The sequence below is a fragment of the Kogia breviceps genome, chromosome 8 (assembly GCF_026419965.1).
Source record: "Kogia breviceps isolate mKogBre1 chromosome 8, mKogBre1 haplotype 1, whole genome shotgun sequence".
NCBI classification, from domain to species: Eukaryota; Metazoa; Chordata; class Mammalia; order Artiodactyla; family Physeteridae; genus Kogia; species Kogia breviceps.
The window spans coordinates 13,550,493-13,562,814 of NC_081317.1; the positions used below are offsets into that span (position 1 = coordinate 13,550,493).

The 12,322-nt window shown below is 49.2% G+C and overlaps 1 protein-coding gene across 3 annotated transcripts in view; it reads left to right on the top strand.

The window, feature by feature from the left end:
- Window positions 1-10,468: 10,468 nt before the first annotated feature.
- The window catches only part of TRAF1 (TNF receptor associated factor 1), a 30,016-nt gene continuing 28,162 nt past the window's right edge, over window positions 10,469-12,322 (top strand). For all 3 annotated transcript variants that reach the window (XM_067040850.1, XM_067040854.1, XM_067040851.1), the window contains exon 1: window positions 10,469-10,664. The gene's annotated coding sequence lies outside the window, so the exon portion shown is untranslated. The remainder of the gene's footprint in view (window positions 10,665-12,322) is intronic.

Below are 12,322 nucleotides of genomic sequence, written 5' to 3' on the forward strand. Positions count from 1 at the left end.
CCGATGTAGGGGACACGGGTTCGTGCCCCGGTCCGGGAAGATCCCACATGCCGCTGAGCGGCTGGGCCCGTGAGCCATGGCCGCTGAGCCTGCGCGTCCGGAGCCTGTGCTCCGCAACGGGAGAGGCCACAACAGTGAGAGGCCCGCGTACCAAAAAAATAAATAAATAAATAAATAAATAAATTAGGGGATTGACCTTGAATGTTAGCAGGTCATAAGAGCTGTGGGGAAAAAGGAAAAGCAGAGCAGACTAAGGGAGATTCGGAGTGGTGGAGAGAGGGGTTGCAGCTTAACAGAGTGGTCAGGTCAAGGTGGGCTTCGGTGAGAAGAGAGACTCGGGCAAAGATTTGAAGGTGGTAAAAGAATGAGCCATGCGGTGATCTGGGGGGTGAGCGTTCCGGGCAGCGCGAGCACCTAGTGCCCGAGCTGCAAACAGGAGCACGCCTGGTACGTTCTGGGAAGAGCAGGGAGGCTGGCGCAGCAGGTGCATACTGAGCAGAGGGGAAGCAGGTGGAGACAAGGTCAGAGAGGTCACAAGGACAGGATCGTGCAGCTCACGGACAGGGTGCTGGCTTTACTCAGAGGGAGAAGGGGAGTCACTGCAGGGTTTGGAGCAGAGCAGTGACATGGTGTGCCTTACCTGTTAGAAAGGTTATGCTACTGCTCCACTGCCAGTGAGGTAAGGCTGGAAATAGACCGGTCAGGGGCTTCCCTGGTGGGCAGGGGTTGGGAGTCCGCCTGCCGATGCAGGGGACACGGGTTCGTGCCCCGGTCCGGGAAGATCCCACGTGCCGCGGAGCGGCTGGGCCCGTGAGCCATGGTGGCTGAGCCTGCGCGACCGGAGCCTGTGCTCCGCGGCGGGAGAGGCCACAGCAGTGAGAGGCCCGCGTGCTGCAAAAAAAAAAAAAAAGAAAGAAAAAGACCAGTTAGGAGGTTACTGTAGTAAACCAGACAAAAGCTGATGGTAATTTGACAAAGTTGAGTTTATGGAGCCTCTCACTCAATGGACGTTAGAAAGAACTTGTTATAGGATTGGGGCTTGTGATGGATTATTTGGGGAGGGTTCAGGGAAGTGGGCTTTGCTCTGGGATGGCCGCTGTCAGGAAGCAGAGGTAATCCTATGATTGAGTGTATTAATTCTCTAACTGGGAGGAAAAGAAGAAGCAGTCACTCACATTAGTCAGGAAAGGGGGATATTTGGTCATTCTTGCATTTCAGATTACATTCTTGTTTATTCTCTGCTCAAACATGATTATGGAGCATTCTTTTTTTTTTTTTTTGTCTTGTTCCATTTTGTCTGATGCCACCGATGTTCTGTGACATCAGACACAGAGAACACCACAGCCTGGCTCTGAGAAGCAAGGGACACTAAGGCCCAGCTCCCAGTCTAGCTCCCAGCTGTCAAAGGCTACGCTTCCCTTTCACAGACCCTTCTTCCTAGAAAATGCATACTTGGGACTTCCCTGGCAGTCCGGTGGTTAAGACTCTGCGCTTCCACTGCAGGGGGCACGGGTTCGATCCCTGGTTGGGAAACAAAGATCCCACATGCTGCAAGGTGCCGCAAAAAAAAAAAAAAAAAAAAACCAAACAGGGCTTCCCTGGTGGCGCAGTGATTGAGAATCTGCCTGCCGATGCAGGGGACACGGGTTTGTGCCCCGGTCCGGGAAGATCCCACATGCCGCGGAGCGGCTGGGCCCGTGAGCCATGGCCGCTGAGCCTGCGCGTCTGGAGCCTGTGCTCCGCAATGGGAGAGGCCACAACAGTGAGAGGCCCACGTACCGCAAAAAAAAAAAAAAAAAAAAAAAAAAAAAAAAAAAAAAATGTGCACACAATGGACAAATGTGCATACTATTTCAGAGGCCCCTTGCAAGTGCACACATTGACCTCATGACTGAAAACCTCTGTCTCAGAGCTAGGAATTTAGCAGCCAAATCTGGGAAGTTCTCAGAGATACAAAGGGGAAAATCTGCATCCTAGGTTTTCCCTACTCCTGAAATCAGACTGATTCTGCGAGTTTAATGTGATGTGAGAAACGTGTCACCAGGGGCACGATCTTTAACTTTGACTGGAGATGAAAATATCCCCTTACGCCTCTGAATCAGAAAGAAAGGAAGAAAGGAAGACAGGAGGAAGAAAGGAAAAAATGAAGGAGAGAAGGTGGTGGGTGGGAGGAGAGGGGAGGGAAAGAGGGAGGAAGGGACGGGGTTTTGTTTAAAGATGAGAACTCCATTTCTAAGAACCTTCTGTATTCTTCTTGGTTGGCAGGGTCCCCACCCTGACAGACATGTTGGCAGAAACCGATCCATTCCTTGGAACATGGTGTCCACTCCTTCACTGTTTCCATCATTATAATCAGATATGTGTGTATTACGTACACCATCATGAGTTATATAATCCTCAAATGTCCAAACCAGGAAGGACCCGGGAAAACAGGCCCAGAGGAGCGGCTTCCAGTGGTCACAGCTCTGCACAGTGCAAGGGCTGGGACACAAGCCCAGGGCCTCTGACTCTGAGCTCAGTGTTCTTTCCACCACACAGTTGAGTGGAGGCTACAGAGCAATCAGTTTGGGCTCCCTGCGGAGAAGCATTTCCTTAGAGCCAGAGCTGTTCAAAGATAGACTAGGCTCTCTAGGAGGGACCAGGTTCCCCATCACTACCGCCGTCCAAGAATGTTGCAGGAGCTTTCGAGGTAGGAGGTTGGCCCCAATGACGTCCAGTGTCCCTGCAACTCTAAGGGGCCATTAATAGAAAGGAAAACATCTCTTTTCCTTCCTTACACCTCCATTTTCACATCTGAAAATAATTCCCACTTCAGAGGATTTCTGTGAGACTTAAATGAGATAACACAGGTCATACACATAAAGTGTTGAGCACAGGGCCTGGCACGATAAGTGTAACTTGCTGTTGTTAATAATACAGCCCTGGCACACGATAAGTGATGGCGTCAACGAAGTTCTTGCCTGGCATCATGCTGGTTGCATTTCGTGGAGTATTCTGTTGACATATCACACCCAGCCTGTGATGAGTGTCATCCTTACTGTTAGGAAGGAAGCAGCTGAGGCCCCGGGAGGCTAAGGAGTTTGCCCCAGGTCTCATAGCTTCATGAGCAGTAGGGCCACAACTCAAATGTGCACCTTTTGGGCTCTGGCAGCCATGCTTCGGCATCTGCGCTGAACACCTTCTCACACGCGGGAAGGGTAGGAACATGGTCGTCGTGTAATCCTAGCCAAGTCTCCGCCTCCCTGGGCCTCCGCAGTGAGTGTGTTCATTATATGCTCTCTAAGCTGTCCCTGTGCTAGGACCACAGGTGAGGCAGCGTGAGGCCGACGAGGGCTCTGGGGAAAGGTACTGGGGCAATGGGAACCCTGGCGTTGGCATGGGAAAATGAAGGAAGGTGGCCTCGGAGAGAAATTTCATAGATTTGCAAAATGTGTTCTGAAATCATCTTCCACATGGATATAACACAATTTGTAAAGCTCTGAATTGACAGGTCCTCCTACCTCCCCTCAAAAGACTCTAATTTGCCAGTAGAGTTGAGGTTTTTTTCCTTTATGAGCCTCCTACATAGAATCATAAAATACTGAAGATAAAGATTCCCTAGAGATCATCTAATCAAACTCTCCCCGTTTCACAGATGAGGAAAAAGGCCAGGAAAGAGCAGGGACTCTCCAGGGGGCCCATGTGGGAATCAGGGCTGGAACCAGAGGGCCAAGCTCCTCTTCCCCATATTAATGCCTGGCGTCTGCTCCCACCAGCTGGGCCTAGGGGCAGACGGGCAGAGACCAGAGCCCGAAGGGGGGTGGGGCACCCAGGGCTAACATTGCTAGCAGATGAGATGAGAGAAATCAGACCTGTCCTGGAAAGAGTGATTTTTGTTTGGCTGTAGTTGTGTGTGTGTGTGTGTGTGTGTGTGTGTGTGTGTGTGTGTGTGTTTGGCTGTAGTGTGCGTGCGGCTGTAGTTGTGTGCGTGTGTGGCTGTAGTGTGTGTGTGTGTATGTGTGTGTGTAAAAGACAGACACAGACAAAGGAGTGGTTACCATGGGGAAGTGACAAGGGGAAGAAGTAAGACCTGCCCTGGTTAGGGACCTCGGGAAAGTTCCTGAAGCTCGTCCAGCCTCTCGGTTTGCCTCTCTATCCAGCGAGAGTAGGATGAGCATCCTTGAAGGGATGTAAGGATTAGAAATAACACCTATGTGCCCACTCAGGGGGTGCACCCTGTGGCGGCCAGCTGGCTGTGGTCTCTAACTCCCACAGCTCCCCGTGCCTCTGTTCTTTCTTTTGGAAATGAGGTAGTAATTTCTCTGGGCCCAACATACAGGGTTGTTGCAGGATGAAATCAGATCAGACAAGTGAAAGAACTCTTAAGCTGTAGAATTTTGAACAAATATGGAAATGGCATTAATAATCAAAAGCATCTTTGTGCTGATGCCACAGGCAGAGACTGCCTGGTGTGCTTTTAAAAGATTAGGAAAGTTTCCGCTATCTTAGAAAACAATCTCCCCCTAGTGCCTCATATTTCTCTATTAAAGCTTCATTCCTTTGGTCCTGTAGGCTGGCGGTCTTAGAGCAGTGCTTCGCAAAGTGCTGAAATGCACATTCTCGGGCCCCACCTCAGACCTACTGAATCAGAAACTCTAGAATCGGAGTACTGAAATCTATACTCTAAAAAGATCTCCAGGAAAAACACAGGCACATAAACATTTAAGAAGTATTGTTTTAGAGCTTGTGAAAATGCAGGCTCTGATTCTGTTGGTCTGGGGTGGCCAGAGATCCTGCATCTCCCAGGTGATGCCTGTGTTGCTGGTTCTTGGACCTAACAAGGCTCTAGATTGTTCTATAAAGTCAGGGATTCTCACATGAAGGGAAGCAACCCTTTAACAGCCAACACTTCAGTTGAGAGTCGTGCACAAGGCCTTTCAGGAATGGGTTGCAGAAAAGACTCAGGAATTCTGGGGACAAGAGAAACACAGGGCAGCAAAGAGATAGAGGTCTCAAGAAAAAAAGGGGAGGTCGGAGGTGCTAAAAGAAAACAAAATTGCCTTTGTAGAATGTGGCCCGAGCAGGTCTGGGCATCAGTTTATACTTTTACTCACCAAGTGCCGGCTACACGTTAGGCACTGTGATATGTTCTTTACGTTCATCGGCTCAATTAATCCACAAAACAACCCCATGGGTTTGGTACAGAGGAATAAACTGAGGAACCCAAGTGACTTACCCAAGTCACTCAGCTCATAAGTGGTGGAGCCGGGATTTAGAACTCAGGCAGCCTGACTCATTAGCGCTAATTCCACCTCAAATTTGGCCTCTGCCCTCAGGGGGCTTATCGTCCCATGAGGAACACGGGCGAGGACTGCCAGTGGCCCTCACTTGGAGGATGCCCGTCACGTGCCATATTCCGGGCACCTTACATACAGCTGCTGTTTAGCTCTTGTAGCAGTTCTCCAAGACGGGGGCAGGGCGCCGCTGCATGGGCCTGGCTGTGTGTGGAAGTGTGGAAGACAGCCCTCTCTGTTCCTGTTGGTTTACGTATGGAGGTACTCTTATTGCCCAGTGTTCCGTGTCCTAAGCAGGAAAGCTTCAGTCCAGAAACAGCCTCTGCAAAGGGGCCTCCAGAACTGGGTGCAAGCCCCACTTTGCATCCTCAGCTTCCCATCCCTCACCACTTCCCAACACCGCCTCCAGGATGGCCTCCCTGTGCTGAAGAGAGGGGCACTGCTCTCTCCTGCCCACCTTGGCTCCTAGAGCCAGACCCAGGTTCATGCAACAGAAGGCTCTGTCTGCCCCAGGCAGGCCTGGAAGACCAGGCTGCTGCCCCTCCAGACAGGCGCTGGATGAGGGCCCTGGTGAGCTGGCTGGTCACTACTGCTGCCGGCCCTGACCCACCAGAGGCAGCAGCTCTGACCTGCACCCCCTCCCCTGCCATTTCTAGCACATGCCCTCCCTACCTCCCTCCCCCACATACCAGAAATCACTACCTTGGCACGGGGGATTCAGAAGGTTGCCTAACAGATGAAAACGGACCTAACATCTTTGCAAACCTATTTGACAATACATTTCAAGAGCCAAAATGTGTTTATATCCCTTGATCTGGTAATCCTCCTCCTGATGGATTATTTATATAAATTCCCAAAAGCAGAGGGGGCAGGGAAGAGATCTTCTGTGCGGGATTAATGATTTATTCAGTAAATATTCACTGAGTTCCTTCTATATACCAGACACAGTTCTAGATCATGTAATCAAGATAAACAAGGTCCCTGCTCTCCTAGGGATTATGGGCAGAAAGACGATACATATCTACATAAATGAGAAAAATAATCTATTTACTAAATTCTCTGCAGGGAGTTAAAAAAAAGGTCTGCAACTGAGAATAACTGGGTGACTGCTCTTGATGGGGTGGTCAGGGAACGTCTCTCAGATGTCACTAAATAACATGACATTTAAGCTGAGATGCTCAGGCAAGAAGGGGCAGCCATACCAAGGCCCAGAGGAGAGCATTCCAGGGGGGAGGCCAGTGGTTCAGGAAACTGCAAGCAGGCTGATGCCGCTGGATCAAAGAAAGCAAGAGATGGGAAATGAGGTCAGAGGAGTGGGAGGGGCCAGATCAATAGGATTTTGTAAGCATGGATTTGATTCAGTAGAGAGTACTAAGCAAGGCAGGTGAGACCACATTATAGATAAGAAAGGGGCAGGGAGACCAGTTGGGAGCTATTGCAGCTGTCTTGGCAACAAGTGATTGTTGTAGCTTGAACTAGAATGGTAGAAATGCAGATGAAGAGACATGAATGGATTCAGGATATTTTTGGAGGTAGGGCTGAAAGGGCTTGCTGAAGGAATTGGGATGGGGGTGATGAAGGCGAAGGAGTCAAGGTTTACTCATGGATTCTTGGCTCAAGCTGCTGCAGGTGCCATTTATACGGCTGGGGAAAGCAGGAGAAGTTGCAAATTTAGGAAAATAAGAAAGGAAGATGTTATGGTTTGAACTGTGTTCCCCCTAAAAGATATGTTGAAATCCTACCCCCCGGCGTCTCAGAATGTGACCTTATTTGGAAATAGGGTGGTTGCAGGTGTAATTAGTCAAGGGAAGATGAAGTCATACTGGAGTAGCGTGGGTCCTTACTCTAACGTGACTGGTGTCCTTATAAGAAGAGGGAAATTTAGATGCAGAGACAGAGGCACACAGAGTGAAGAACACAGATACCTGAGAGAAGCCAGCCACGTGAAGAATTTGATTCGCACAGGAACTAGCAGTAAAGGCACATAGATCCTGAGTCCCTCGACCTGTTCATGTGATGCTCCTTCAAATCCCCACAAGGTAGGTACCTGAAGCCTGAAGCACAGCTGAACGTTCGGGTGACGGTTAAGTGGCTTTAGCTGAGGGGAGCACAGGTACTTAATTGCTTTGGAAGAAGTGATAGAAGCAAACAGCACAAATTAGAAAAATATGATGGAAGATAACAACCCATTTTACAATAGCAAATATAATCAATACACTGAGTAAATAAGACTTGAAGTGTATAATCGTAAATCAACTTTACTTTGTCTTCCAACCCCCTCTAAAAATGTGTTCAGAGGAAAGGGAGAGAAGCCCTTTTTCTGACCTTTGATGAAAACTCAAGCTTCCTATGACTTTTCTGATCTTCTGAACATTCTCAGGACATAAAAACTCCTGTGACCACTTCAGTCACCAAACAAATTCTATTTTATAAATCGGTCCCATACAAAAGCAAAATCCAGGGACCTCCCTGGCGGTCCAATGGTTAACACTCTTTGCTCCAACTACAGGGGGCGTGGGGTTTGATCCCTGATCGAGGTAAAATCCCACATGCCGCACAGCATGGCCTCCCCAAAAAAGCAAAATCCAAACTTGATTTAAAGTTCAATCTTTTCTCCCAACCAGGGCTTGCTGCAGGTGGAACCCCTATAGCTGGAAATGGGGGCGTGGACAGCTGCTTTTCTTTGCCCAGACTGCCCTCCCCAGTTTGCTAACTGTGGCCTCTGACCTCTCCAGGGCTAAGGGGCTGGTAGTGAGGAGACAATAAAGAGGAGCAGGAGAACTCTTACCCAACAGCACTGCTGTAAGATGGCTTTAAAGCTTACTTTTGTGGGGGCACATCCATGGAATTTTCAGACACTGCTCCCAAGCTCTGAGGACCTCTCACCCTTACACAACCATCCCATTACCTTGTATCCCAATGGTAACCCCTTCTGCAGCCCTAGGAATCCAGGGGTACCTTCAGTTTGTCCCCCTGTTGGACAGACCGAAGAGGCCTTCACATCAGTTCTTCCAGTGTGTGGCCCGCTTCTCGTGCATGGGAACAGCATCCTTTGCACAAACCAACTTTGGGAGTTCAGGCTGATCTAAGCAGTGCTATCTCTTCCTTGTCTTATTTGTCTAAGATGACACCCATCTTTCATCCTTTCGATTTCTCTGGTGGCTGTCAGATGAAAGTCTACTATGTCTCCCCATCTCAAACCACCGTAGACACGAACTACGCTCTCTAAGTAGACTCCATGAAGTTCTTTTCTCTCGGTTTGAGAAAGAGGAAGCACAGCAGCTCTCTCCAACACATTCAATCTTTATTCAACCCTAATCTCCTAATGACAGAGCAGAGGGTCTCGGGATATTTCTATACCACCCTACTGCCAGGTGGTATAAAGGGTGCACACACACACACACACACACACACACACACACACGCATGTGTGCCCATATAGGGGGATCAATGATGAATCCAATGCTGTTTCTCAAGGGTCTCAGTCTGTTAGGGAGACTTAACACCTGCATCCATCAGCACAAGGCAGGATGGTTCCTCTTGGGTACAGTGGAGAATGCTCCATGGAGAAGGCAAGTTCTGAGCTGGGTCTTGAAGAATGACTAAGATTTGGACAAGCTGAAATGAAGTCTTTTCAGAGAGAGGTAATAATGAGAGCAAATGCCCAGCATGGGAACAGAGGGAGCTGTGTACAGAGACCCCTGGGTGGCTTATTTCGATGAGATGCGTAGAAGATAAGGCTAAGCCAGACCGAAGATGAACAGCACCAGGGGTCTGGATTTTTTCCTGCAGGAAGTGAGAAGTTTTGAAGGTTTGGAAAGGGTAGCAGGATGGAGGGTTGGGGAGGGCAGTGACTAATTCTTGGTGAAATGTGTTCTTCATTTCCTTGAGTCATTAACCAGGGCCCCATTAAGAAGAAAAACAAAACAAAGACCTTCCAGGACCTGCTTTCTTTTCCAGGAAAACCCTTGCCCTTTGGAACCTCTCACAAGTTCAGCTTATAAAGACATCCAATCCTGTTTTTACTGTTAGTTAAGGGGCCTTGGCACAGCTGCCAGGACCCTCCTCCAAGCTATGGGACCCTCAGCTTCAAGCCTGATGGGGCTGTTTGTCCCATCTCCCCATGGTCCCCTGGAAGGGGCTGCCCTCTGGAAGGGGCTGAGGAGAGGGGCTTCCCTTTCTGAGCAGGAGGGCCATGGAAACCTTGCCTTTATGAGCCCAGCCACAAAGGCTCCGCCCTGGGCCCACTGGAGCCAAATGGGAAAAATCCAGGAGGCAGCAAAGCCAAGAAAACAGCAGGTTTGGATTCACTCCCAGCTCTCCCCTTCTTTTCTGATCTTGAGACCTCACTCAGCTTCTATGTCTTAATCTGTAAAATGGAAATAAAGTCATCTACCTCACAAGGTTGCTGTGAAGATTAAATGAGAGTTTGTGATCATAGCTAGCACATAGCAGATGCTCAATAAATATTCTCCCCCCTTCTTCCCCCAGCATCTCTCTATGTCTCAGTTTCTTTGCCCACTAAATGTGGTAGGGATTCAAGGATAAAGTTGAATCTGACGAAGTTCCCAAACCTCTGCCATCTGTCCCACAAGAGGTCCTGGGGAGAACAGAGGGCCTTTCTCTGCCATGTCTGAGCTCTGGGAGCTATTTCTTCTTTTATTATTTTCAACCATCAAAAAAAAAAATCACAAAACCACTTAGTAGTAGTGCACATTGGCACACACTTGGAATGAGCCCACACCCCCCAACCTCTCCCCAGTACCGCCTCCTGACTCAGTTTCCCCATCTGTAAAGCAGTTGTGTCCCTTCCCCCTCTGCAACTGCCCACTAGGTGGGGAGGACAGTGTCCAGCAGAGGGCGCTCCGAGTGTGACCTCCTGCCCACCGCCCTGGGGAAAGGCACCCGGCCAAGGAAAATTCTAGTGAAAAAAATGAAGAAAGGATTCCAGGTTTATGAGTCCCAGACTTTGAAAAACAAAACTGCTGAGTTGTCTCCTGAGTTAGGGAAAAAGAACACCACAGCCGCCTCAAGATTTCCAGGAAACAAGTTGTGAAGGCTTTGGGCAAGGCTGGCAGGGGAGCTGGGGAGGCCTGGCTTGGGATGCTGTGGAGGTGGGAGATGGGGTGGGCGTGTGCCTGTGGGAGCTTGAGAGTTGGGATGTTCCTGGGCAGTTCTTGGGGTGGAGTTACGTGACTGTGGGTTTACATCTGTATGTGTGTTTGTGCGTCTGTGGGCAACCCCACAGGTATTTATTGAGCACCTTCTATATTCTGTTAGGTGATGGGGATGCAACAGCAAATGAAACACAGCCCCTGAACTCAGGGAACTGAGTTTACTGAGAGCTGCCGAGTAGCAGACATTTCAGTTCAGAGTGCAGGCATCCCGGAGGTGAGTGGGGGTCAAATGCTGGCTTTGTGGCCAGGCAGCCTGGGATGTGAGTCCAGCCACCCACCAACTACATGACCCTGGAGATCCCTGATACTCAGTCTCCTTAGCTGGAAAGTGAAAATATTAAAAGGACATCCTAGGAGATAGCAAACGTGTGTAAATGTTTGATGACTGGTCTCTATCAGGTGTGCACAAGGTCTAAACCTGGATAAGCATAGATGGTGTGTGTAGTCCCAGGGAGCTACGTGCAGGGCATTAGCTCACCTGCTTAGGTCATGTGTGTGACATGCCAGGCTCTACCGGAGGTTGTAAATCGTGGCCCTCAGACACAGTTTGTGGGGCTGCTCATTTGGTTAGGGTTTGTTTTTTGGAGCGTTCTAAAAATCAAGACCTTGCACATAAAAATCCAGATTTCCAGGTTCTCTTGAAACCTTGGAAGATGTGGCCATCCTGCAAGTATTTGCATGTGTGCGCCTGTATGCCACGGTCTCTGCTTCCCAGAGATGTGTCCTTTCCAGGAGCACCCTCCCTCCTGGCCGGCTTCCAGGCCTGTCCTTGGAGGGACTCCAAGGTGGCTTGGGAGGGCTCGTGTGCAAACACATTCTCTGTGAACAGAGAAGCAGGACCAGGCAGGGACTGATGCCAGGGCCCTGGCCTCCCCAGGCAGCTCTGGTTTCAGCAATCAGAAGGGACGGAGACCACTCTGGGCCCTCACCAGGGCTCTCTGGCTGTGTAGCTGGATGCTCGTTACAGAAGATAGCAACCAAGGATGGCAGCCAGACAGACTAACTTGTCTTGTGTGTTTGATTTTGCATTTAAAAAATTCCTGCATCCTAGCTCCAAAATGATTAAGGCAATGACCTCCCAGGAAAAGAAAATTTTTCTAGGTGTCTATACTATGGTTCTTCTAAAAATGAGCAAATAACCTCATGGTAGAAGCTAAAAATATAACTGTTAAACACATTTTGGGAACCCACAGATGTGAAAGGTAGGATGGATGTTTTCCTAATATTCCTGGATCCTCTTACGATGGCAAATCAGTCTCTCTTAATAGATACTTACTAGTGTGCGAGACGTAGGCTGGGCACGAGGGCACTACACAGATGAATACACCCTGCTCCCTGGCTCTCAGGAAACTCAGTCTTGTGGAGAGATGTCCAAGAAGAAATGAATGCAGGAACAAGAAAGGACAGGGATATTATCGAGACATTTGGGGTCAAAAGACACCAGAACATAGAAGAAGATGCCTCTGGACCTCTGATTCACAGTGCAAGCTCTTTCCCCAATCTGAGCCCCCGTTTCCCCTTTTTTAGACAGGAAGCTCAGAAGAGATGAACAAACATCAATCCCACGTTCACAACCCCAGCCCCCAGCTTGAGTATTCTTTGAGGGAACACAGGCTGCAGCCCTTTGGTTCTTAGCCTCTTACTCCCTGCCCCACATTCTTGCTCAAGTCTTGGCTTGTGCTGGGAATTCATCTGGCTTGAGCGCTGAAAAAAATCCATCAGAGGAGGTTTTTCTCATTGCTTTTTCTTGAAAAAAAAAAAAAAAAAAAAAAGTCTGGAGTCTGAAAAGACCAGGCATCTAGTGGAAGCTTCCAGCATCCATTATAGGGGTTCCTGGTCCAGGTGAGGAGAGCAGCCCCTCAACAGGTAGGA